This window comes from Oryx dammah, unplaced genomic scaffold (genome assembly GCF_014754425.2).
Source record: "Oryx dammah isolate SB20612 unplaced genomic scaffold, SCBI_Odam_1.1 HiC_scaffold_26, whole genome shotgun sequence".
Taxonomy (NCBI): Eukaryota; Metazoa; Chordata; class Mammalia; order Artiodactyla; family Bovidae; genus Oryx; species Oryx dammah.
This window is the reverse complement of record NW_024070210.1, coordinates 24,898,215-24,925,698: the sequence shown is the minus strand read 5'-3', so window position 1 is coordinate 24,925,698 and position 27,484 is coordinate 24,898,215. Positions and strand designations below refer to the sequence as shown.

General features: G+C 45.9%; 1 long non-coding RNA gene across 2 annotated transcripts; it reads right to left on the bottom strand.

The window, feature by feature from the left end:
• Positions 1-2,012: 2,012 nt before the first annotated feature.
• LOC120852807 lies at positions 2,013-11,132 on the bottom strand. 2 transcript variants are annotated; one of them, XR_005718654.1, is made up of 4 exons: positions 10,771-11,132; positions 6,277-6,366; positions 3,866-3,966; positions 2,013-2,230 (listed from the first exon to the last, which is right to left on the bottom strand). It is a non-coding gene; the product is annotated as an uncharacterized LOC120852807 (long non-coding RNA). The 2 variants fall into 2 exon arrangements; XR_005718655.1 differs by lacking the exon at positions 6,277-6,366.
• Positions 11,133-27,484: the final 16,352 nt, after the last annotated feature.

Genomic DNA, 27,484 nt, shown 5'->3' with positions numbered 1-27,484 from the left:
CATTTAAAAAACGTGCCTTCCTTAAACCTCTCAATTCCGTTTCCCCCCATTTTTCCTTTCTGCTCTTGAAGAAGAGACTCAGCATTTTAGGATTCTGAAGTTGCTAAAATCGCAAACTAATAATATTAGGGAAAAGTGCTTGGCAGATCTCTGCAACTCTCTCTTCTAGTTGCACCCAGTTGCATTCAGCCTCAATTCTGGTCTCAGAGCAGACTTCACAGAGCCTGGTCAGACTGAGGGAGGTGGGACTCATCAACTTCTTCCAACCCTTGAAACTCTGCTTATGACTCCTTGAAGACCTGTCAATAGGGACTTCCTGCTGGTTCAGTAGCTAAGACTCGGTGCTCACATCGCAGGGGGTCCAGGTTTGGTCCCTGATCAGGGAACTAGATCCCACATGCCTCAACTAAAGATTTGGAAAGAAAGTCATGGGTGCTGCAGCAAAGATGCAGTGCAGCCAAATAAATAAATCAATAAATATTAAAACAAACCTGTCAGTAAACTGCTTTAGTGTACATGCCCCCAAATTTCAAAAACACTGATTGTGCATCTGAGACTCTGAAACTCATAAAGAAATCCATCCAGGCCTCTTGCTCCTCCAGGGTAAGAGGCAGGGATGGCCCACCTCAGGCCTGACTGCATCTTGGCCAAGTTTGCTCTTTGCTCTGTGGTTGGGCAGGAACCATTCATCATCATTTAAAAGGAGGAAGATGCCCAGCCTAATTCCAAAGTGGGCCACTTTGGCCTGGCTCTGCCAGGCTCAGACTCATACAGTCTTGTGATAAGACAGGACATGGAAAGCTCCTGGGAGTGACTTCCCCTGGTGAACCGGGCAGGTGGAAGGCTGTCCACAGTGACCCTGTACTGAATTGAGCCAGCCGAATGTTTGAAGTCAGTGCTACAGTGGTGACAGTAAAAATGTCTCTTTGGCTGAGTGGTAATCTCCTTTCATTGTTTAAATGTGCCTACAGGGCCCACGAAGGTCACAAGTCTCCATGAAGGGAAAACGCTATCAGAATTCTTATCTGGCAGACATATCTCTCTCCTGACTGCTGTGAGGAGGCTGGGCAGCAAGTACATTACCCCTGCATCAGCCCTGGGGAATCACCATGACCCATGTCCTAAATAAGTGCCCCTCTGACAGGAGCATTGGCCAAACTGGCTTCCCAGGACAAGGCCCTTTGAGACCAATCAGGCCATCTCTAGCTTGCCATCTCCATGGTGTCATTTTAAGACCACGTCGGTCTCATTTGGAGCCATATACAAGGTCTTAGAGCTTTGCTCAGACCACACCTGTCAGGTTTGGTTCTCAGCTTTCTGGAATAAAGGAACGTAGCATTACGGTGGAAAAAGGAAGGGTTCTACAGGCAGGCAGATCTGGTGTGGGACACTGACTCTCTGTGGATGTGAGATCTTGGGAGAGGAATCGAACTTCTCTTGCTCTCAGTGATTTCATCTGTAAAATGGGGATAATAAAATCTACTCTATAGGTGTTACTGTGTGTGTGTGTGTGTGTGTGTGTGTGTGCGCACGCATTCAGTCTTGTCCTTCTCTTTGTGGCCCTCACGAACTGCAGACTGCCAGGCTCCTCTGTGCTGGAATTTTCCAGGCAAGAATACTGGAGGGGATTGCCACTTCCTCCTCCAGGGGATCTTCCCGACCCAGGGATCAAACTCTTGTCTCCTGAGTCTGCTTCAGTGGCATGTGGATTCTTTACCACTGCACCACCTGGGAAGCCCAGCATGATACTGTGGTGAGGGCTAAATGCAATGATGGCTGCAGAGCACACAATGGACACGCAATCATGTGAGCTTTCTCCCTTTCCGTCTTGGCCAGCAGAGGGTTGGTGCACTTGGTCACTATATTGTCTCTGTCCGCAGTCATCATTCATAGCTGTGTTTCCTTTGTGACCAGCTTAACATGATTTAGACTAATTTTGATTTTTTTCCCTCAGTAATATTAATTCTGTTTTTTAATTCAGTCATTCAGCATACATGCATTTTCCTGGTGCTAGGACTCAAGGTTGAGCAAGTTAGACACTGTGCCTGCCCTCAGAGAGCTTCTGGCTCACGGCCAAGGTAGACAAAGACTCACTGGCTTGTCTTAGCACGTGGTCAAGGGGCCTCCCCCAGGAAGTGATGTTTGAATGAGACCTGAAGGAAAAGCACTAAAATGGCCACATTTCCTCCTTCTGCTGCCTCATGGTCAAGGATGGACATTCACAAGCTGGCTGAAAAGAGTACACAAAGCTTATCAGGCAGAGAACACACCCACAGCCCTGGCTTTGTTTACTCTATTCTCTAATCAACAGAACTGGTCAGACTTGTCCTCAGTCTCAAGTTTGAAGTGGAACTCAACAAAGAATGTGGAACTCAACAAAGCACAGACCTCGGTGATCTGATGACACACAAGTTTGGCGTTGATATTTTGCAGGCTGTTTGACTCAGAAACCCCACTTGTGGAAATTTATACTGAAGAACTAGTAACTCATTTGACTACAAAGATGTTATTTGCCAAATTATCTTAGCATAAAGTCTACACATTGCCAGACATCACAGATAATCAAAGAAATGGGTGCTTCTATGATTCTGTGAGTATTTTCTCCAGGACTCCTGGATCCCATAGTTACGGATGGATTTTTCAGAACTGCTTTGCCCACATGTAACCACCCCCTATTTCTACCTCCATTATGAGTGACCCAAGAATACCCGGGCCTTAACATTTCCAGTGAGAGTTGGACTATAAAGAAAGCTGAGCACCGAAGAATTGATGCTTTTGAACTGTGGTGTTGGAGAAGACTCTTGAGAGTCCCTTGGACTGCAAGGAGATCCAACCTGTCCATCCTAAAGGAGATCAGTCCTGGGTGTTCATTGGAAGGACTGATGTTGAAGCTGAAACTCCAATACTTTGGCCCCCTGATGCGAAGAGCTGACTCACTGGAAAAGACCCTGATGCTGGGGAAGATTGAGGGCAGGAGGAGAAGGGGACGACAGAGGATGAGATGGTTGGATGGCATCACCGACTCGATGGACATGGGTTTGGATGGACTCCGGGAGTTGGTGATGGACAGGGAGGCCTGGCTTGCTGTGGTTCATGGGGTCACAAAGAGTTGGACACAACTGAGTGACTGAACTGAACTGAACGTTTCCAGGGTCTCACATGTCATATAAACACACACACACACACACACACACACGTATTGCATTTTTGGCTCATCAGTCATAGAGGTCCCTAGTAGGAACTGAGTGAGTTGGATTTGCTCTGCATAACAATGTCTAGCTTGACAAATTTAAAGCAATCTATCCTTCCTCCTCTTCCTCCTTAAAATCTAAGTGGCCATCTCAGACACAAAATGGGATCAGCTCTTGAGGGATTAGAGACAGTCCCGTGACACAGGGGTTAGTACCCTGCACGTGCAGCAGACAACCACACAGAAGACCTAATCTCCCCTTCCTTCAGACAACACAAGAATGTGGATTTTTATTAAATATTGTTATGCAAGTAAAATACAAACAACTGAAACTGCTGAGAGTAGAAGTTGAGCAGAAAGTCTTGAGTAGGTAAGTGAAGAATCGTGCACCCCAAGAAAGAGGGGAGATGGCAAAATATGCTCTGACACAGAAGGCAAGACCAAGCTGGGACATGGGAAGTCCATTTCAGGCCAGTTTTGTTGCTTGACTTCAACTGATGACCTTTGATAGCTTTCTTGGCCCCTTGTTCATTTTTCCATCACCTTTGGGAAATTGTCCTGGTCTAACCAGATCCACTGAATAGGAATCTACTCCAAAACCAACGTAATGCATCACTAGGATTGGACAAGCACGTTACTTTCTGTGACTGAGACCTCTCTTTTCGTCAGACTTACCAAGTAGCTCAGAGTTGATGGAACCAGAAACAAACACCAAGAGTCCCAAAGATTATTTGTCTTTAGGTCAGTATCTGCCTTGAGATAACGAGAAGACTTATCTGTAAAACAGGGGTAATAACATCTATTTCATAGAGATGTTGTTAACATTAGTAATTAATGCATAGAGAAACTTGGCCTATACTCAAGGAAGGAAAGATAATGTCCCAAGCTCATGGGACCTTGTTAGAAAATTGAGATTCTATTTCATTTATGTTCCTTTAAAGGAATAAGAAGGTACAATCTATTTCAAAGGATTAGTCTAGTCACATCACTTTCCTTCTAAATAACATTTCTGCTTCTGATTGTATTTTGGATCCACTGCTAATGTGCATGAGTTTCCAATTTCCCTCTAGCCACTCTGTAGAAGTGCAATATTGGTTCTTTGTCTTAGGGATATTTCATTTCCTCAATCATGTTAAATCAAACAAACCTCCCATACCAGCAAACAGAAAGGAGCAGCTTTGGGCCTCTGAACTAATTTGCACTGGCAAAACTGATCAGGCCATCCTCCAGTGTCTTAATTAGGAGACTTAATCCTTTTTATTTAAAATCAAAAGAAATACAGGTCATGGTAGGAAACTGAGCATATTTATTTAATGCAGACAAAGAGGGTTTAGAAAGTTCACTTAATATACAGTGTCAACAGAAATATATGTCCCTTTCTTTCTAATAATTCTTCCAGGATAAAGTATGGCTCATGCTCAGATTGGAACCGTCAGCTTTCATGTTCTCTTTCATTTAAAGAGACAGTAATTCCCAACCCACTCTATGTTTCCAGAGACTTTTGACTGGTTTGCTTTAATTTCTCCTGTGACATAAGGAGAGAGAGACTCAGAAGATGTTCAATATGGTTCACATTGAATTTTTTTAGATGTGATGAATGGGTGGTGGTGGATGGAGTTTGGATGTGAGAAAATGAAGACAGAGCAAGCATGATTATGAATCATCTCTGTGGACTCAGAATAGGTCTTCCTGCACAGATACTAGAATGCCTCTGGGATTTGGAATAAGACAGGTTCTTCTTGAAGCCCATTCAAGGTGGTTCAGTTCTTGAGGAAACAAGCAGATGATGTCAAGGTACACTGATGTAGCCCTTCTAAAGGGCTGGTGAAGTGTATGTTCAGCAAGGGGCTCAGATCAGCATGCTGGGATATCCTCCACTGGCATGATCAACTTAGGTTCCTGGGCAACTTGCTTTTTTACAGAATCACAAGCACGTGAGCATTTGTTAAAACTAGGTGTGGATATTGATAACTAAGGTGAACCTCAGATGCTTTCAAAATGATTAGAAAGAGATTCCATGACTGAATGGGCCCAGAGCCCTGATCAATTTTCAGTCCATTTTCTTCTACAGAGAAAAGACTGGATCCTCAGAAGCCTCAGCTTCCTAAGAGGTGCATCCATTATTTCAGATGCTTCTCAGCGCTGAACCCAATCATGACATCAGTGATTCATGGTATCACTTTTAGGATGCTCCAGAAGAGTCTTAATGCCTTTGATCTAATGTAGTGTCTTATAAAACTTAATAATCAGTGTAATGGTGAGAGCTACCAAGGCTTGGGTTCACACAGAGACCACTGGTTTTATGTTCCCCGAAAAGATTATCTTTTTAGAGCTAATTGTTTATGATTTGGAATAGAGCCAAATTTAGTCTATGTGGACTTAAAAGAATTAATTTGATCACTTTCAAGAACATGGAGTAAACCTAAAGTCAAGACATTTTTTAAAAATGGCAAAACCCCAAAAAGTAACCTCAGGTATTTAAAATCTCTTAATGCGTCAAATAATTAACTGACTGCAGCATTTCATTGTCATAGCTTTCGTTTCATTTATTTTTACAGTACGCCTGTGAAACTGACAAGTCATATTTCTACTTTACAGAAAACAAAACAAAATGAAAACAACTAAGAAAGCAAGCTAAGTAAACTGTCTAGAGAAATATAGAAATACAGGATGAGAGTTTAGTCTCTCAACTTGTAGACTCCAGAAGGATTTGGAAGGAATAAAACAGCTGTTTGAATGTGACTATTTGCACTTTTATAAAACAGGTGATATTGAAAATAATTAATCCTCTGAAATAGCTTAAGCATCGACCCCTGCAGTTTTGTTTACGTTTTCCTTTAGGAAAAGATCTGCTTGAGCACTAATCCACATCCCATCCAAATGATCCGTAATTCTGAAATTAGTGAAATCTAATAAAATTTTATTATTTACCATCCCTTAGCACATAACCATTATCCTCAATCTAAAGCCTGATACTACATGATTATCCAATAAAGTTGGAGTTATTTATTTATTTATTTTTGGTCTCCCAAATGTACTGCTCGGCTTTGTATCAGGTAGGTTAACAAGGAACTAAGAGGGCCCACCTGATTCCTAAAGCCATGGAGAGGCCTGAGGGGTTCAGATGCTGGCAAGTCCATCCCCTTGTTTCCCCAAAGATGCTGTCAATTCATCTGCTGCAGACCACAAACACGGGATGAGCAAGCCGCATAAGCATATGAAACAATTACCGATCAGCACACCCAGCCGGCTGTCAGCACAGAAAACTGCAAGCGCCGCTGAATAATTATGGCTTGAGCTATTGATTGGGACCACAAAAGGGTTTCATCCAAATGCTTTTAACTTACCAAACAGAGGGAAGAGTGCTGCAGAGAGGTTGCTTCCAATAACGGCATTTGTCCCTCTGCTAATTAAGAGGAGAGCGTAACAAGGTGAAGGGGATTGTTTTAAAATCTTGCCAGGTAAAATCTATGGCCATTTGAGAGCGGGTGAATGAGACACGAGGGCTTGTCTTAAGAAATGGCCCAAAATAATTGGTCTGGGATGAGTTTGGGTCCCGTGGGAGACCCTCATCTGGTCAAGCACCCGAGATTTTCACTGGCCTGGGGGTTCTTCTGAGAGATGATGCGTTGAAGGCTGAAATGATGGCTGGAGGCCAAGCAAGGCCGAGGTCCCCTCTGTGGGTTCGTGCACATCTGCTCCCCTCCTGTGACCTCAGAATCTCTTAATCTCAACGTCTGGGCCCCACCCTTAATGAGGAAAGACAATAGTACCTAACTGGAACTGAGGAGGGATTTTTTTTTTTTTAACCTTATTATTAACTGAAGTCCATAGTTTATTCAGATTTCCTTAGTTTTTACCCAATGTCCTTTTTCTCTTCTAGGATTTATCCAGGATACCATGTTACCTTTTGGAGAAGGAAATGGCAACCCACTCCAGTATCTTGCCTGGAGAATCCCATGAACAGAGGAGCCTGGGAGGCTACGGTCCACAGGATCTTAGAGTCGGACACGACTGAAGCGTCCTTCTGACTGGGGCAGTTTCTCAGACTTTCCTGTTTTTGATGACTTTGAGTTTTGAGGTATAGTGGTCAGATATATCATAAGATGCTCCTTTACTGGAATTTGATGTTTTTCTCATGATTAGACAAATAAAAAGCACAGGATAAACTTACCTAATTAAGGTAAGGAGCCGTAATTAGCCATAACAGGAAATTCCCTGGTAGGCCAATGGCTAGGACTCCGCGCTCTCACTGAAGGGGACCTGGGTTTGATCCCTGGTCGGGGAACTGGGATTCTGTAGGCTGCACAACATGGCCAAAAAAAAAAAAAGACAACTAACCATAACAAACATATGCAATAATTCCCCCTTCCCCAAACATAATACACATACATACATACTTTGTGTCTGCCAAAGTGCCCAGCTCCAGTCTTCAATACAGAGATAATCTGACATTTGAATGAATGAACAGAGTGATGGATAGATAATTTTTTTCTCCACTGCCATCGTCTCTACTACCCTCATGTAACTCTTATGTTAATATCACTTTAAACCTTTCGTAAGACTTTCAGCCTCTTCCTATGACACAAGAAAATGCATAATATGTGTCTTCGCTCTTGTTTTAAGTACTTCTTACGTGACTTTCCCAGGCTTAAATTGGCCACAACTGTTGTAAGACCCCAGTACTGGTGGGATCTCAAGAAAAAATTCTTCACAGAGATTACAATACACTAGCCCCTAAAATAAGTCCATCTCTCTGTATCCGTCAACAACAGTTCTTGATCTTCAAAAACTGTCAAATATAAGATGAAGTGTTCATTATAAAGGGGGCTAAAAATTAAATCCATTGGAAAGGAAAAGGCTATGGATGAGCTAATTACAATCTTCTAGGAGAAGGCAGTGGCACCCCACTCCAGTACTCTTGCCTGGAAAATCCCATGGACGGAGGAGCCTGGTAGGCTGCAGTCCATGCTAAGGGTCGGACACGACTGAGCGATTTCCCTTTCACTTTTCACTTTCATGCATTGGAGAAGGAAATGGCAACCCACTCCAGTGTTCTTGCCTGGAGAATCCCAGGGACGGCGGAGCCTGGTGGGCTGCCGTCTGTGGGGTCACACAGAGTCGGACACGACTGAAGTGACTTAGCAGCAGCAGTAGGATTGTAGAAGAGTTGTAAGAGTCACACAAGCTTGACTTCTAGTCCTGGCTAGAACTAGCTGTGTGACCATGGGAAAGTTACCTGACCTCTCTGTGCCTCCATTTTCCATCTGGAAAATGAGAAAAAATAATGCTGACCTGGCAGTGTGGCGCTAGGCCTACAGGGAGATAACACATGTCATGTGCTTAGCACTGTTCTTGACACAGACTGGTTATTCAGGAAACTTTAATTCCACCTCACTTGCTATGTGATCTTACATATGATAGAAAGAAAACAACTTCCTATTTTTATGAGTCTTCACAGCTTAGAAAGCATCTTTTCATGATTTAGGTTGATAAACCATGGTTGTCCTAGTCCTCCAAAGCCCAGGTAAAAGAAAATGAATTTTAATTCAAGAAACAGTGATTTGGGTTGGACAAAGCACATTTTTGGCCATTGAGATAATAAAACTCAGAACCAGTTATCTGGGGCACTGTGGACTCTGTCCTTGGGGGAGTTTCAAAAAGGAGTGGGCAGCTCAGGGTGCCCAGCAATGACCTCGCCAACACCAAACAGCTGTCAGAATCTTGGCTGATGGGGAAAAGATGGTGGGTCAGAAGGCAAAGCAATTGCTTTTTAGCCTTAAGATACTCCAAATCCACCTTCTGCTTTTGGTGATCTTCCCAAGTTCTGCCTCTAGATCTCATAGCTTCCTGGAACACAATGTTGCCTGGTGGAGATAAATCGTAGTGCATAACCCAGTGAGCCAGAAATAGCTTGTTTCCATGTTGTTTAAAACACCAGCTTAATCCAGCTCTTATCTTCTCACCTGAGCTTGTGAGAGACTCAATTTCAGCCATCTGGGGGTTGCTCCCCAGGGCTGTGCCAAGGCTCTGGGGGCTCATCTAGTGCCAGAGACCTACCAAGTCTTTTTGGTCCTGCGGAGACCTCCTGGCCACGTTGGGGGGGGGTGGTCCCTTCTCTTATCACAATCACAGCACCGACACCCACACTGTAGTTTTCCCACTGGGGGAGGGGATCTGACTCCCCTTCAAAAGACCCAACAGCTTGAGAACAGGCCTGCATCTTCTCTGAGCTGTCTCTAGAACTGGTATGACCACTATGCAGCAAGGGCATAAGGAGGTGTTAATGCATCAACACATGTTTCCTTTATAGCACGAAGTACATTAGATGATTTTTTTTCTTCCCCATGACTGTGAGCCCACTGCGGGGGGCAAAGGCTGGTGCTTTTACCTCTGTTTCCTCCATGCTTATAACCTGCAACAAACATTGCTTGAGTAAGTGTGGGATGGTGCTTCTTTTATTGCACACTGTTCTGTATGGTTCTGTCTTTGTGCCTGTGCAGTCCATGGGCAGGGCTCCAACTCGGTCATGATCATAGACCGTCGTGTCTGTTTTCTCCTGCAAAGAGCCTCCGAGTTTTAGCCGGGCATATGACTGCCCCTAATAAAAACAAGCTTTTCCAGGCTTTTTTTTTTTTTGACAGAGCACATGACTAAGTTCTGGACAAAGGGATACCATTACTGTGATGTAAGCACCATACTTTCCACTTCTTCCTCCTCCTCACAGCATCCAAGAGGGAAGTGCCCTTTGGCGAAGGGGGACGAGTGCAGCACCCTAGGAACAGTGGAGCAACAGGACAGAGGAGGCTGGGTCCCTCATACAGTGGGGCCTCCAAACTGGCCCCAGATACTTGGGGGCAAGAGGAATACTTCTACCTTGTTTAAACCACTGTACTTGGTGTCTGTGTGTGCCTGCTTACTTTTGTGATCCCATGGACAGTGGGAGCAGCCAAAATTTTACCCTAATGATTTCCTCCCCTCAGTACCCTTGCTGCCTGAGCAGGACCCCTTCCCAGCCTGTCCCTCTCCGCATTTTCATCCTACCACGTGGCGCTCCCAGGGGAGGTCACACTGAGGAGGCAGGAAGGCAGCCCGCCTTCGCTGCTCCAGCCTGAGTCAGCAGCAGTTTTCAGTTTAATGAGATGACACAAACAATCGTGCCTCCCTGGGAGGAATGGGGCTGTCCTCCCTGGAGACCTATGGAAGGTCCTGGCATTTCCATCATTGCTGAGGTTGGCGGTCAACGGGAAGACAGGAGTCTTAGAAAGGGGCAGGAATGTCACGGCATTCACTGCCCCAGAACCAAGCCCAAACTTCAGTAAAAGGGAAGAGAACAGTATCCGGGCTTGCTTCACCCTGGCAGGTGCCCCTGAAAGTGCCCTCCTGATTCTCCTGGGTTTGCCAGGACATGCTTCACAAGCAGGACACCGTTCACACCCCAAAACAGCTGTTTGCTTAGCCCTAAAGGCCTGGAAAATCCCATGGACAGAGGAGCCTGGTGGACTACAGTCCATGGGGTTGCAAAGAGTTGAACGTGACTGAGTGACTGGCACACACACACACACAGAAGTGGTGCTCACCGACTTTGTCAGGCATGCAATGGTCCTTGGCTCTGGCCCTCCTGTAGACTTTGTAGCTCTGTTGCAGCTGATTCTGCATTCTCCTGTGTGCCAGGCTCCTCTGGGAAGCTTGGGACCTGTTCCTGGAGCATGCCCCAGCACTCCTGCCTATAGGGCCCCACTCTCCAACCTCTCTCCAATGAGGAATTCCTGCTCCTGAAAGCCCTGCCCGCTCCCCAGTCACCCTGTGCCAGCGCAATCCTTGGACTCTCCTTAGAGCTCTGGTTCCCTTTTCTGAACTCAGGTGATCAGGTCAGACAAAGGCATCACTATGTTAAACATTATTTAGTTTGTATGTTTTGGTGGTGCATGTGATAACAGCCATTTCTCACTCATGAAGGGCGGTAGGGCGATGGGACCTGAATGTCTTCTTTTATCTAACACACATGGAGTGCTCACTCTGGGTCAGGCGCTTTGCTAAGCACTTCCATTTAAATTAGCTCAGTGAGTCTCTCCAGCAATCTGATGAGGCTGGTGCTATTCTGATCCCCACTGTACAAACAGAGAAGCCAAGGTTGTAAATCAACTCTACTTCAAAACACCAAGAATGAAGCCAACCCTTGGAGAGGTTCAGGAACTCTCCATGGTGATCTGGCTCACAGCAGAGCCAGGATTTACAGGTCATCTGGCCCAGGTGCCTGCTGGCCCAGGTGCCTCAGGTGGATTCCTTCCCTTCTAAAGCATATGGTGTGGGACACAAATGCAAAGTATCTTCTACGAGCATAGAAAAAGGCAGGACCAGACATGCGGTATCGAAGGTCAGACATACATGACAAGAGCAGAGCCGGATAGAGTGTGAGGTCAGAGGTCAATTCCAGGCTGACCAGGAACAAGACTGCAGGGCAGGTGGGGAAGAATGGGGCAGGGGTGTGGGCTGAGAATAAGGCAAAGGGCTAGCAGTTTCCTCTTACTGGGTGTTGGCCACCTGGGTTAGGGAGAGGCCACCTGTATGCAGGTGCTAGTTGGGGTCTGGGATAGGGAGATAAGTTGGGTGTTAGCATCTCAGTGAAATTAGCTGCTTCCTATGGCTCATCTCCCTGCACCCCTGTCTTGCAGGAGAAGGTCCCTGGGTGTGGAACATGAGTATCTCCTCCAGAAAGGGTGCAGAGGCTGAGGGTATGGCCACGACCCCTTCCTCCCCTGACTTTCTGCAGCGCCCTCCCAACTGCTGGGCCCTCCGGCACTTCCTGAGCAGCAGTCCTTGCCAAACCAGGCTTCCTCTGTCCCAGCCCTACTCCATTGACTTTCAGGCTTTATGCACTTTAAAATAGCCTTGCTGATAGGTGTCCAAACCCAGCAGACCTAAAAAATGCTTGCCAAGATGAAAAGACTGAAGGTCAGCCTCCAGACCTGATTCTTCGTGGCCTCACCCTCCCCTCTTCCCTTCCATCTCCTAGAGCCCATCTCCAGGCAGAGAGACCCGAGAAACCTCCCCCAAGAATACAAATTCCTGAGAAAAATCCATGACAAACTGATAGAAAGGATGAGCCCTAATGGTCTGGCAAGAAAGAAAACTCCATTTCCATCATCCAGATGCCTAGATGAGCCAGGTGCTTGGGCTGGATTCACAATGAATTTGGATTCACACTGCAGTTTGGAGGCTGTAGGGAAATAAGCAGCAGGAGGGAGGCAAGTGACAGCCTAGCATCCATTTTCTCGGTCTCTCGGCTCCATTCCTTTCCCCATCGGCCCGTCAGAAGCTTCAATGCCCAGGGGAGGATCCCTCGGGGCGTTCATCCCTGGGGAGGTCTCACCGCACGTGATGTCGCAGACGGGACTGGCTGCTTCAATATTTGTGTAGTCAACAAGCGGCATAGAGGTCCCAGATACTGTGCTGTGCCTGGAGCAGACAGAGATAAAGAAAATAAGTAAAACACGGTCTTTGCCCTGGAAGAGAGTCAAGCAAACACAAAGTACCATAGATGTACACCATAGGGCACCTCACATCTTGGGAGGTGAAGGAGGGCTCTCTGGAGGAGGTGGCCTTGAGGCTGAGACTGGGAGGAGGAAGAGGGGATGGCCATTGGGGTCCCCATGCAGGGGAAGGGCATGCACAGAGGCCCAGAGGTGAGACGGAGCCAGCTGTGTCTGTGAGACCAAGGGTGGTTCAGCGTGACTGAGGGGGAAACGCCGAGGGGGTGGTAGGCACCGCAAGGTGGGCCCAGATGCTGGCATTCGAAGGGTCTGGACTTCACAAACGCAGGCCTTGTTTTGTTCACTGCTGCAGCTCCCCACAGCACAGAGTGGAGGCTCGGTATGTATCTGTGCTTGAGTAAGTGGTGAGCACGGAAAAATTTTAAGCAGAGATGAGCTCTATCAAGTTCTGCCTTTTAGAACTGCCACCCGGATTGCCGTGTAGACAATGGATTTCAGGACAGTGGTGCTGGGGGTGGGCGGTAGGGAGCTGACAGAGGCCTGGACCACAGACGTCGGTGGGGGTGGGTGGTAGGAGCCACAGGACGGGGTGACTGGTAGAGAGGAGGTGTGAATGTGAACCTCGGCGAGCACTGGGCAAGGTGTAGACCTCAGCCCTGAGGAGGGTGGCCCCCATGGGACGTGCTAGTTCACTCACCTCAGAGTCCAGGCTCGGCTGTGGTGTTCAGTTTCCTCATCTGCAAACAGGAAATACTACAGCTCACAGGGAGGTAGGGAAGAGATCATGCATCCGTGTGAGGCCCCCCTGTATTACGTGAGTGGGGCCCTGAGGGAAAGGCATGCCTCCGACAGCGGGAGATGGGTTGGTGGACGTTCCTAGGGGAAGGGAAGGAAGGAGCCAGAAGTACCTTTCCAGGAAAGCATGAGGAACATGGGTCATTCAGCTCAATGGAGATGCAGGCAGCGGTGTGGGAGTGATGGAGGTGGCGGTAGTGGGTTGGAGAATACGGAGGAGCTCAGAGGCCACCCGCTCCCTGATGCTTCCTGAATGCAGCCTCCGATGACTCATCAGGGCCTTACCTTCTCCCGCCTCCAGCCTGGCGCCTTGTCATCCCTTTTCCAGGCTGCAGCAAGGGTTTGCATGCAGCTTGGAGCTGACCTGGCAGCCATGAGGAGCCCTCAGGAAGGCTCTGGGCAGTGGAATGAAAAGTGGGTGGACACTGTTGTCCCGCCCAGACAGCAAGGCTGTGGAGTGAGGGTCCTGGGCCGTCTCAGCAGCGTATCCGCCTGTCCGAGCAGGCCCCTGGGGCTCTCCGCTACCTACAAGCATGACCCAACCCGCTCGTGTCTTCTGTGAATCTCTCAGAGATGCACCCTATGCCCTCCCCGACAAGCCCTCTCACAGCACACCCAGGCACCCACCTTGTGTGTACCCCATATTTCCCCTTCTTCCCTCCAGTGCACCCCGTACGGCAGATGAGAGAGACCAAGATCCCAAGATCTGCATCTGTAGCAAGAGAGGACCCAATGACACAATAGTTCTTTGAGGGCTAACGTTTCATCTTAAAAACTGATGCTGATTTTACCTTCTACTGTGTAATATTCATGCTTCTTTTAATTTAAAAATGCATTTAGTCTCTTCTTATATACCCCATCTACCCCAATACTTAAGTAAAATGAACACCATTGGAAGACGCACCCTACTTATTTTGGGGCTTTGAGTGTGAACTTGACCTACAGCCATGGGGACCCCAGCAGGTGGGTATCCAGCTTGGGAGGCACTGCCCTATATTAATGCTTGAGCTGTATACTTTTGCTCAATTTCTCCTGCTTGGGGTGCCATCCTTTCCTGAGGTGAAGAACTCCTATATACTTTATACTTCAAGACCCACCTCAAATGTTACCTCTTAATTTAATCAACTCATTAATTCAACAAGTAAAGGCTCACGAGAGGCTCTCCCTGTTGCCCTGCCCAGCCCTCCTCCTCCCAGTAGGTTGAATTTGTACTTCCGCATACTTTGCAACACCTCCATCAGCGTGCTTAGCCCATCCCATGAGAATGTGGTTTGATGTATCTGTTTGTCTGCCCCACTAGTTAGCTGAAGGCAAAAGCAAGAGAGGATCTTGATCATGTTTTTCCCCTGGAGCCTATTACAGTGCCAGGCACAGAGCAGGGACTCTGATCAAGAGGAGGAAGAAACGGCTGGAGATTTTGAATAGTCTGTGGTCCTGAATTCTGACAGCAACAGGACTCCCTGGGACCCTAGAGGCTCCCTTCTGTGGAACCCCAGCGGCTGGAGTGGGGTGTCCCAGCCCTGCTTCCACTCACTGCAGGAGAGCAGCAAGACCCTCTCATGAGGCAGCAGGGCCCTTCCTCTAATGCTAATCAAACTCACTTTTGCTGCCACATGTTAAGTCCAAGCCAGAAGTCTGGGGAAGAAGCATCTTTAGAACACATAAAGAGCCATGCATGATTGAGATGCTGTCTCCATCCCAGGGGCAGACTGGGGCTCTCTGGTGGGTTCATCAGCCTCCACGGGGTGTTTACTGGCAGCCTCCAGACCACCTCTGCTTGGAGGAAGCAGAGTCTGCCACACCCCTCCGGAAACAGCCCAAGGGACCCTCCCTCGATCCCCCCAGTTCTGCCTTCTTTTTCCCTTTTCTCGGAGGAGTTTCCCCAAACTGGGATCTCAAGCCCTCAAGAAACCACTCTCCCAACCTCCCACACGGAGGAGTCCTACTGTTTGCAGTTTCAGATAAAGACCACTGGATTCTGCCATACATTCAAGGTCTAGATTTTGAACTTGATGGGATATATTGTCTCAGGCTATCCAAATAACGATTTTAAAGACTGCAGGGGTGGAGTGGTTTTTCTTCTTGTAATGCTTCTGCTCCTGTCTTGGACTATTTATAAAGTTCCAGCTCCAGTTTCTGATGGCTCCCAACCTGCGGGTGGGTGTGGCAGTCTTTTCTCTCCCTTCTATTCACCTGTCTGTGCAGCTGCGGGAGACTAACATATTGTCTTCCCATAAGCAGTCTCCCCAGACTTGGGAGCACAAAAAAGAGTTGTTTTAGACAGAGCTGTTAAACTAGAGGAATCTTTGTCCAAAAAAGAGGAAAGAAATCAATGTTTATTTAAAGAACAAAGACCAAACTTCTCCAAGAAAACAAAAGAAGATTTTGAAATGATCAAAGCTGGCTTTAGTAATCACAGAAGGAACAAAACTCCTTGAAGTTTGTAACTGGATGCATTGCTAGGTTAAACCCCAGGCCGTGGGTAGTTGCTGATGTCTGCCTTCCTCGCTTCCCCTTGGCTACATCCTCTTCCCAACTGACCCCAGCCCCTTGCCTCCATCCTTATCTCCATTCTTTCCTGGCAGTTATATCTTCCACAGTATTATAATCCCTTACATGTGGATAAGGTGGAGAGAATGGGAGGAAACAATGAAGCTTCCTTTTCAACACATATATGATTTCTTGCTTGAGTTGAACCGACTTCCCTGGCTCCCAACCTACCTCTCTGGCTCTAATTCTGTCACTCTTCACCTCCACACAGCTGCTGCTCAAGATATCTGTCTAAGATGTAAATTTGACAGTGCCTGATGCTGGCAGCTTTTACGCTGCATCCCAAGCAAGGCCTCTGGGATTTAACCCTGCCTCTCATCCCTATGATCCAATCGACCACCAGAGTGTGGTGACCTGGCCTTCTTCCTTGGACGCAGGTTCCTAACACCATGCCCAGTCTGAAAAATTGCCTCTCACCAGGTCTTCCAAAAGAGCAAAAATCTTGAAAAATTGAAAAGTTGAAAAATAAATAAGGGAGAAGGATAAAGAGACAACCTACCAAGAAAGGCTGTGCAATGGGACATAACAGAGAGAAGGAACATTTTTCTGCACCATGTTGGATGACAGCAGCCACAGAAATAGCTGAATTAGGAATGCTGGTGAAGTGTGCTCCTTTTTTCCTTTAATTTTTTTCTTCTTTGGCTTTTATGGAAGTATAAAAGACATTCAGAAAACATGCATAAATCATAAGTATATAGCTCATAGAATGCTCACAAACTAAACACGCTCATGTCAGCAGCACCCAGACAGAGACAGAGAACTGACTGGTGCTCCCGGGAGCTCTCCTCCCCATCACTACTCCTGCCAAGGTGACCATACTGGCCACCAAGACTCTAGAATCTTCTGTCCGTTTTTGAAATTTATGTAATTGTAAGCCTTCAGAAGACACCCTTTGGTGTCCAGTTTTATTTGCTAAACACTGTGTTGGTAAGATTCAACCATGTCCTTGCAGTTGGTTCATTCTCCTTGCTATATAATATTCAATTATGCAGATATATCGGTCCACTGCTGATGCTCATTTGGGTAATTTCCAGTTTGGGGCTATTATAAAAATGCTGCTCTGAGCACTCTGGTTCATGTCTTTTGGTGAAGATGTGTATGACATCTTACAGATTAGCATCTACCCTGGGCTGTGGGAACTGGATATGTTCAGCTGTAGTAGCTGCTATCAAATGGTTTTCCAATGTGTATGAACTGAACCAAACATGGAGAAGCTCTACACAGTCAGCAAAAACAAAACCAGGAGCTTACTGTGGCTCAGATCATCAACTCCTTATTGCCAAATTCAGACTTAAATTGAAAAAAGTAGGGAAAACTACTAGACCATTCAGGTAGGACCTAAATCAAATCCCTTATGATTATACAGTGGAAGTGACAAATGGATTCAAGGGATTAGATCTGATAGACAGAGTGCCTGAAGAACTATGGATGGAGGTTCATGACACTGTACAGGAGGCAGTGATCAAGACCATCCCCAAGAAAAAGAAATGCAAAAAGGCAAAATGTAAAGCCTCTGAGGATGCCTTACAAATAGCTGAGGAAAGAAGAGAAGCTAAAAGCAAAGGAGAAAAGGAAAGACATACCCATTTGAATGCAGAGTTCCAAAGAATAGCAAGGAGAGAAAAGAAAGCCTTCTTCAGTGATCAATGCAAAGAATAGAGGAAAATAATAGAATGGGAAAGACTAGAGATATCTTCAAGGAAATTAGAGATACCAAGGGACTATTTCATGAAAAGATGGGCAAATGAAAGACAGAAATGGTACGGACCTAACTGAAGCAGAAGATCTTAAGAAGTGGTGGCAAGAATATACAGAAGAACTATACAAAAAAGATCTTCACGATCCAGATAATCACAATGGTATGATCACTCAACTAGAGTCAGACATCCTGGAATGTGAAGTCAAGTGGGCCTTAGGAAACATCCCTACAAACAAAGCTAGTGGAAGTGACGGAATTCCAGTTGAGCTATTTCAAATCTTAAAAGATTATGCTGTGGAAGTGCTGCACTCGGTATGACAGCAAATTTGGAAAACTCAGCAGTGGCCACAGGACTGGAAAAGGTCAGTTTCCATTCCAATCCCCCAAAAAGACAATGCCAGAGAATGCTCAAATTACCACACAATTGCACTCATCTCACATGCTAGCAAAGTAATGCTCAAAATTCTCCAAGCAAGGCTTCAACAGTACGTGAACCATGAACCTCCAGATGTTCAAGCTGGATTTAGAAAAGGCAGAGGAATCAGAGATCAAATTGACAACATCTGCTGGATCATTGAAAGAGCAAGAGAGTTCCAGAAAAAACATCTACTTCTGCTTTACTGACTATGCCTAAGTTTTTGACTGTGTGGATCACAACAAACTGTGAAATATTCTTAAAGAGATGGGAATACCAGACCACCTAACCTGCCTCCTGAGGAATCTGTATGCAGGTCAAGAAGCAACTGTTTGAACTGGACATGGAACAACAGACTGGTTCCAAATAGGAAAAGGAGTACGTCAAGGCTGTATATTGTCACCCTGCTTATTTAACTTATATGCAGAGTACATCATGAGAAACGCTGTGCTGGATGAAGCACAAGCTGGAATCAAGATTGCAGGGAGAAATATCAATAACCTCAGATATGCAGATGACACCACTCTTATGGCAGAAAGTAAAGAAGAACTAAAGAGCCTCTTGATGAAAGTGAAAGAGGAGAGTGAAAAAGTTGGCTTAAAACTCAACATTCAGAAAACAAACATCATGGCATCTGGTCCCATCACTTCATGGCAAATAGATGGGGAAATAGTGGCAGAAATTATTTTTGGGGACTCCAAAATTGCCACAGATGGTGACTGCAGCCATGAAATTAAAAGACGCTTGCTTCTTGGAAGAAAAGTTATGACCAACCTAGACAGCATATTAAAAAGCAGAGACATTACTTTGCCAACAAAGGTCCATCCAGTCAAAGCTATGGTTTTTCCAGTGGTCATGTATGGATGTGAGAGTTGGACTGTGAAGAAAGCTGAGTGCTGAAGAATTGATGCTTTTGAACTGTGGTGTTGGAGAAGACTCATGAGAGTCCCTTGGACAGCAGTCAATCCAACCAGTTAATCCTAAAGGAAATCAGTCCTGGATATTCATTGGAAGGACAGATGTCGAAGCTGAAATTCTAATACTTTGGCCACCTGATGCAAACAACTGACTCACTGGAAAAGACCCTGATGCTGGAAAAGATTGAAGGCAGGAGAAGGGGACAACAAAGGATGAGATGATTGGGTGGCATCACTTACTCAATGGACATGAGTTTGAGTATACTCCGGGAGTTGGTGATGGACAGGGAGGCCTGGCGTGCAGCAGTCCATGGGGTTGCAAAGAGTTGGACACGACTGGGCGACTGAACTGAACTGATGAACTGAACTAGTATGAGACTCCTGGTGACTCCACATCCTCTGGGGAGTCAATCTCCTTCATGTTAGCCATTCCAATAAGCCTGCAGTGGCAGTTCAAGTGGTTTTAATGAGCATTTCCCTGATACACAAGTTGAGCATCTATTCATATGGATATTAAATTTTTTTTTCATGTGGGCCATTTATTAAATTTGTTGCAATATTACTTCTGTTTTATGCTTTGGTTTTTTGGCTGCAAGGCATGTAGGATGTTAGCTCCCTGACCAGTGGAAGGTGAAGTCTTAATGACTGAACCAACAGGGAAGTCCCTCACATGGTTATTGATCAGCTAGATATCATTTTGTGAAGCACCTGTCCAGTTGTTTTGCCTGTTTTCCATGAGTCACCTGTCTGTTCCTTATGAGTTTGTAGGAGAAGCTGTCTTTCAGAGTAATCTCATTCTCCACTTTGTTCTTTTAAAATCTAGTCATAGAGTAATTCAGTTTAGCCGTAACAAGTGCCATAGCTATGATTATGTCAGGGACAGGGGATACATAGAGGAATGAGGGCCAAAGCTCACCCTTTGCCCCTGAGGTTGAGTCCTTGTATTTTGGAATCGAGACCTCCGGCCCCCTTGTCAGCTAGAATTCCTCTCCCTCCCATCCTGTTCACACCAAAGCTTGGCCTGCTGAGGCAGAGGTCAGGTTGATTTTCTGAAGCTCTGTGGTTAGCTCTTTTTCAGGTTTCCATGAAAGAATCAGGGAGACAGGATCCAATGACGTGAGATCAACAAGGCGTTACTGACTCCATCCCACTTTATGGATCACAGAAGGGGCCGCAGGGAGGAGCAGCCTGGTTGCCACTCCGTCCTCCCAGGAACTGATGGCAACAGTCAGGAGCAACAAATTGATATTGATGCCGCCTCACTTCATGCCTTCCAGTAATAGTCAGTACTTGTTTGGCTTGGAAGACTTGAGCTTTCCATATAACACTTATTTTAGGATTCTATTGCCATCTCTTAACTGAGGGCTTCTATTTCTGCAGATTCTTAATGTTGCAGGACACAGACATTGAGCCACAAGAATCTGCTAACTGCTGGGCAGAAAACTCTCTCTGGATTCAGTGAGGCCTTGTATTGATCTCATTTTGCAACCTGATATTGTTCTGAGAGATACAGAGTTCAATGAACCATACTCAGGAGATCTGGATGCAGACCACCACCTGACCAGGATGCTGTGTAATCTTTGGCAAAGTGTTTAATTTCTCTGACCGTTTCTATGCCATTCATCTGCCAGATGGGAATATTAATCTCTGTCATGTCTACCTTGCCAGGTTTCTGGAAAATTCAAATAAGGTGATATATATGAAAAAGCATTTTGAAAAATGTAAAGTGCTAAGTAAAAGTAAAATCCTACCATACACCAGATTTTGTGCCAATATAGCAATCAGAGCCCAGGTCTGCTTTTAATCATCCATTTCCATTTTACTTGTATTACCGGTGCTCAGCCCTGTTAGCAACCCTTGGCTTCAAATTCTTTGATGTAAAGGGTACCTCTTTGGTCTAGATAAACTCTTGTACATTGGCATTTCACCACACAGCTACTTCCTCTGTGACCTTTTCCTTCCTTTCTTTCTTTCCAGGGTCTAGCAGACCTTTCATCACCTGGACAGGATATACACAGGCAGCCTCCAAGCCACATCAAGGGATTTTAATTTCCTTGTGGCTTTGTTAGCATTTCACATTGTTGCAGGTCAAAACATAAGGTTATTAACTAGGAATGGGAAATGTCACTAATGTGAACTGTGGGAGCCGCATGGTTTCCCCACAGGGATTCTGAACAACACACGGCGCCCATCGCTGTGGCAACTTAGCACAGACACTGACCTCCCTGGGCTCCTGGGCCTGGTGTGCTTGACCAAGGTCTGATGGGAGGACAACCACCCCAGGCTGGGAAATGCCAGTGCATGTTGGATTTATTGAAGGAGCCTCTTCCTTCACTTGCTGCCACTGTGTCAAAGGAAATTCTGGAAGTTTCAAAATCTATTTTCTAATCAATAAGGAAGTAAGGATCAATAAGGATGAAGATATTTCTCCACTCATTCAAAAGTCACCCTTTCATATTTCTACTCACTCCTTTAATGGTGAGCACATGTTGTGCAAATACCAGTGGGAGTGACTGTATACGTTTATGTATATGCTTCACCTGCTTCATCTTTCTATCATGATAAATGTAGCAAAGAGATGTGGTAAGGGAGGCCGTGATAAGGAGGGACCCCACAAGTTCTAAAGGAGAAAGGATGCTTTTGGTAATCGTCAGAAATAGAACTTTTTGTAACTTCCCACTTTTGGCTTCTACAGCTGCACCTTCTTCCTTTCTCACCTCTTCTATCCTTCTTTAAAGCAATGAAACACCTCAGGGGTCTGTCCCAGGCGCCATTCTCTTTTCACCAAGAAGGTCCTAGCTGTTCTCTGGCTAGAAACGTCTTCCCCAGGCTGCCCAACACCTACTTCCATTTCTAGCCTGACCTCTCCTCTGAGCTGAAGATGAGTTTCTAGCTTCTCTTGTCCGCCGGGAAGAATGAAAAGCATCTCCAGCTTTGCATGCCAATGATGGCGATGTCCATCTTCTTCTCATTCCTGCATCTCCTCACTTTTCTGCATCAACCAGAAACCCAGGAGACAATCTTGACACTCCCCTCTCTCCTATCCCCCACCCCATCCACCGCCTTTGCGGTCTTCTCAGAGCTGTGTAGCTCTAACCATCCTCTTTCAGAATCACTGCAGTGGCCTCCAGGCCAAGCCTCCCCACTCATCTCTCTGCAGGAAGAAACAGCAGTGTGAGATTTGGATCACAGTTCCCTCTCCCCCACCCAGCTCCCCACCCTGTTCAAAAGCCTGGGGGCCTTCCTGCTCCACTGTATGCAAGCTGCTCACGGGAACCCGGAGGCAAAGCTTGCCCTCTCCGCCCTGCCCCTCCCACTCTGCTCACCTCACACCTCCAGCCTCTCTCAGGTGTCAAAATCAGGGTCTCCACTCTGGCATCTGCAATCTTTTCTCTTTTCTATCTCAGACCCAACATCACTCCTCAGGTGGGCCTTGCTTTGCTTCCCAATTTATGTACCTCCCTTGTGATCCTCATACAGCCCTTTCAGTGAGCAATTATCCATTTATTTACATGTGAGCTGGTATGATGTCTGCTTCTTGTATAAGCCCTGTTAGACAGGGATTAGGCCTTCCCCTCTGTGTCTAGTAGAGAGCAGGAACTCAACAAATATGTGTGCAAAAATTAAATGTCCAAACTATACAAAATCAGGTATTTAAATTCCAAAATATATACATTCTATCCATTCTTTCAAACTAGAAATCCTCCTCCAGGGAAGAGTGACCTGGATCTGTGCTGTCGATGCTGCAGCCTGGCCTCCCCTCTAGCTGTGGCCCTCCCCGTGGGGTAAGGAGTCCCTGCCACATGGGATGGTCCTGCCCAGAGCTCCTGCCCCAGCTAGGGCGGCCAGATTCAGCAAATAAAAATATATGACTCACAGTTAAATTTGAATTTCAGATAAACAACCATTAATTTTTTTTTTCAGTGTGAGTATGTCCCATGCTCTGGGAAATGGTGATGGACAGGGAAGCCTGATGTGCTGCAGTCCATGGGGTCGCAAGAGTCGGACACGACTGAGCAGCTGAACAACAACAATAATGTTTCATGAAATATTTGGGACATATTTACACTAAATATTTGGAATTCAAGTTTGACTGGATGTCCTGTTTTATTTGGCCACCCCAGCCCCAGCTTCTAGACCAGGGGTCTTTAAACTTTGGCTTGTGGACCAAATTCAATTTGCTGCCTATTTTTGTCAATTGTTTAATTGGCACACAGCCACACCCATTCATTTTTATATTATCTATACCTGCCTTTGTGATACAGTAGCAAAATTGAACGGCTGCAACAGAGACTGTAAGGCCCACAGAGCCTAAAATATTTACTGAGGGGCCCTTTACAGGCAAGTCAGCAGACCTCTGTTCCAGACAGGCTGCGAGTCCCCAGGACCTCTTAAGTGTCTTCCCGACAGTTCTGAGCTTCTTTCCAGAGCAGACAGAGGCTTCTCCTCTGGTCTGGTCTCTAAGGTGGAGGGCACAGGGGTGTGAATGAGTGTGGAGGGCCTTCAAGTGCAGGATGGAGCTGGAGGAAAGGGGCTGAATGCCCACCTTCTCTGAATCACAGTTTCTGTCCAGAACCCGGAAGATTTCAGAATTCTAAATTTGCACCTGGCCTTCCATTTCAATAGGAAGATGTTTTCAAAAGTAAGAAACATTTCATTTACTTTGGATATCAGATTGATTTAACTTTTAAATGATTAAACATGTGGCAGGCAGGTTTCCTTTGTACTCGACCTGGACCCCTCAAATGTCAGGTTTGTGTTAATCAAGGCCAAGAAATGTCATCAATAGTGCCATCTTGTGGTGAGATCTACTTTTACCACTTTCTAGTGTGAGCTACCCAAATGCTTCAGTCTTTTGCACTTAGGAGCTTAGGAATTCAGCCTATGACAATAATAAGCAAAATTCAAAATTATGCCACTGAACCATCAAAACATTCTAAAATATTTTATGAGACATTAAAAAGATATTAAATGGTATTCAGCAAAATTGTCTTCAAAATTAGTCATCTACAGGTGGCCCATAATAATGATTTTTTGTATTTGTAGTATTTTCAAGTTTATAAATCATGTTCACACATGACTTCATAACTAAACCTCACCATCATACTGTGATCCACTGAAAATGGAGAATTTTTTTTTTTTTCTAAGTGAAAGAAGGTTTATGCGGGGAGATACACACTCCATAGGTAGAATGTGGGCCATCTCAGAAGGTGAGAAGTGCCAGGGAATGGGGTCGTCAGTTTCTATAGGGCTGGGTTATTTTATAGGCTAATGACAGGATTATTTCAACTAGAAAATGGAGACTCTTAATGGCCATGACTTGCTGTAGCCAGTTCAGCAGGTCAAGTGTTCTTATCATAGTAGAGGCATCTTGCTATTAACCAGAAAGGGGTTGAACAGAAAATCAATTTCCTTAACCATGAAGGGAAAAGGGCGGTTGCACACTGTAACCTTGATGATGATATTCTTTTAGGGTTCACAGGCCAAGATAAGAGAGAGAAGTTTTCTGAAAGAGTATTATCATCCTTCAATACGAGAAACTGGAGACAGTTTCTTCTTATCCACAACAAAGAGCATTTAGGGGGAGCTGATGCTGCTCTGCCATTTCCTTTATTCCTCATACAACTGTGAAAACCCCCTTCTCTGCTCGGCTGGAGAGAGCCCACAGGAGATGCCCCAGGTCTGGGCCTTGAGTCAGGGCTTGTTGGGGTGAATCTTCATGATACTTCCACTCCAGCAGACCCAGGGAGGTCTGAGCTGCTTGTTGTTGTTCAGTCGCTAAGTCATATCCGACTCTTTGTGACCCCATGGACTGCAGCATGCCAGGCTTTCCTGGTCTTCACTATTTCCTGGAGTTTGCTCAAACTCATGTCCATTGAGTCGGTGATGCCGTCCAACCATCTCATCCTCTGTCGCCCTCTTCTTCTCTTGTCCTCAGTTTTTCCCAGCATCAGGGTCTTTTCCAATGAGTCAGCTCTTCACATCAGGTGGCCAAAGTATTGGAGCTTCAGTTTCAGCATCAGTCCTCCTAATGAATATTCAGGGTTGATTTCGTTTAGGATTGACTGGTGTAATCTCCTTGCTGTCCAATGACATCTTGTCCACAGAGAACAGTGAAGACAGCTTTTGCCCACCAACCCAGCAGTGAGTTAGGGAGTTCACCATTGCTGGGGCAGAGCACAAAATCAAGTTTCATATCACAGCTGGACATTCATGGAATGAGCCAAGGGGCTGGAAGCAGCACTTTTCTTAAATTACACTTTTCTTAAAGATAAATAGATGTTTCAAGGCAGTCCATTGATGGGGGTGTTTGTGTGGCTCTTGATGAAAGTGAAAGTGGAGAGTGAAAAAGTTGGCTTAAAGCTCAACATTCAGAAAACGAAGATCATGGCATCTGGTCCCATCAGTTCATGGCAAATAGATGGGGAAACAGTAGAAACAGTGTCAGACTTTATTTTTTGGGCTCCAAAATCACTGCAGATGGTGACTGCAGCCATGAAATTGAAAGGGGCTTACTCCTTGGAAGAAAAGTTATGATCAACCTAGATAACATATTGAAAAGCAGAGACATTACTTTGCCAACAAAGGTCCATCTAGTCAAGGCTATGGTTTTTCCAGTGGTCATGTATGGATGTGAGAGTTGGACTGTGAAGAAAGCTGAGTGCCGAAGAATTGATGCTTTTGAACTGTGGTGTTGGAGAAGACTCTTGGGAGTCCCTTGGACTGCAAGGACATCCAACCAGTCCATTCTAAAGGAGATCAGTCCTGGGTGTTCTTTGGAGGGAATGATGCTGAAGCTGAAAGTCCAGTACTTTGGCCACCTCATGCGAAGAGTTGACTCATTGGAAAAGACTCTGATGCTGGCAGGGATTGGTGGCAGGAGGAGAAAGGGACCACAGAGGATGAGATGGCTGGATGGCATCACTGACTCGATGGACTTGAGTCTGAGTGAACTCCGGGAGTTGGTGATGGACAGGGAGGCGTGGCGTGCTGCGATTCATGGGGTCGCAAAGAGTCGGACGCGACTGAGCGACTGAACTGAACTGAACTGAACTGAAGAAAACAGTTGTGCTTCTCGCCTCTGGGAGAGCCGAGCTGATCCACCTAAGAGGTGCTTTTCTAAGTTTTTGATCGTGCATGATGCGATTTGTGAGAAAATGTTTACTTTCTTTTCATCGTGGACTTCTGGGTTCTGCAATGAGCTCAGAGACTACGTTTATCAGATTCAGGCTTGCTTGCTGAACTCCAGATTCACTCGCTTATTCAAGCATGTATTCAATAAATGTATATTGAGTCCCATCTGTACCTCAGACACTCTGCTCGGTATCAAATTAATGAGACTTGACTATACACATGTGACATTCGCAGACTCACGTTGCAGGGGACTCACATTGCAGCAACCAGAAAAGCTTTCCAGGGCAAACCCTTGAGTTGGGTTTTGAAGGCCCAGTGTCAGCTAGCCAGACAGATGGGGGCAAAGGAGGGGAACCAAGCCTGGCTGACACCAAGGCGGCAGGCATATGGCTTCCAAGGATCTGTATTGACAGGGAACATCTCAAGAGGGGACTCACCAAGAGAAACTCTTTTCCTGAAGCTCTCACCCCCTTGAACAGCGCTAAGACTTCTCTTAAGCCAATGGGAAGTGAGTGAAAGTGAAGTCGCTCAGTCGTATCTGACTCTTTGAGACCCCATGGGCTGTAGCCTACCAGGCTCCTCCACCCATGGGATTTTCCAGGCAAGAGTACTGGAGTGGGTTGCCATTTCCTTCTCCACAAATGGGAGGAGGGAGGCAAAACAGACACAGTGACTAGTTAAGAAACCAAAGCAACCCCAGGAAAGTCTGACATGGCTTGATGATTCTGACCAGCAGGGGCCAGTGCGAGGCTCTTTTTGGTGTTAGACTGTGCCCTTCCCAGGTGGCGCTGGTGGTGAAGAGCCCGCCTCCCAATGCAGGAGACACAAGAGACACGGGTTCAATCCCTGGGTCGGGAAGACCGCCTGGAGGTAGGCATGGCAATCCGCTCCAGTAGTCTTGCCTGGAGAATCCCATGGACAGAAGAGCCTGGTGGGCTATGGTCCATAGGGTCGCAGAGTAGGACACAAACAACTGAGCAAGCACACACACACATTTCCCATGGGAAGGTCCCTGAAGCTAAAGTGAGCCAAGCAATCTCCCCAGGAAGATTGCACCCCTTTTTATTGTCTTCACAGTGCTTATTACCTTCTGAAATGTCATCGTTTGTTTTTTATTTTCTTATTACTTTTCTCTCCCTCTTTTAGGATATAAGCTCCATGAGCAAAGGGCCTTGCCCGTCTTCTTCTCTGCTGCATACCTAGTGTGTACATTAACGCCTGGCATGTGCTGACTTCTCATTAATATTTTTTAAAATAAGTTAATGAGTTTGTGAATCTATGTGACATTGA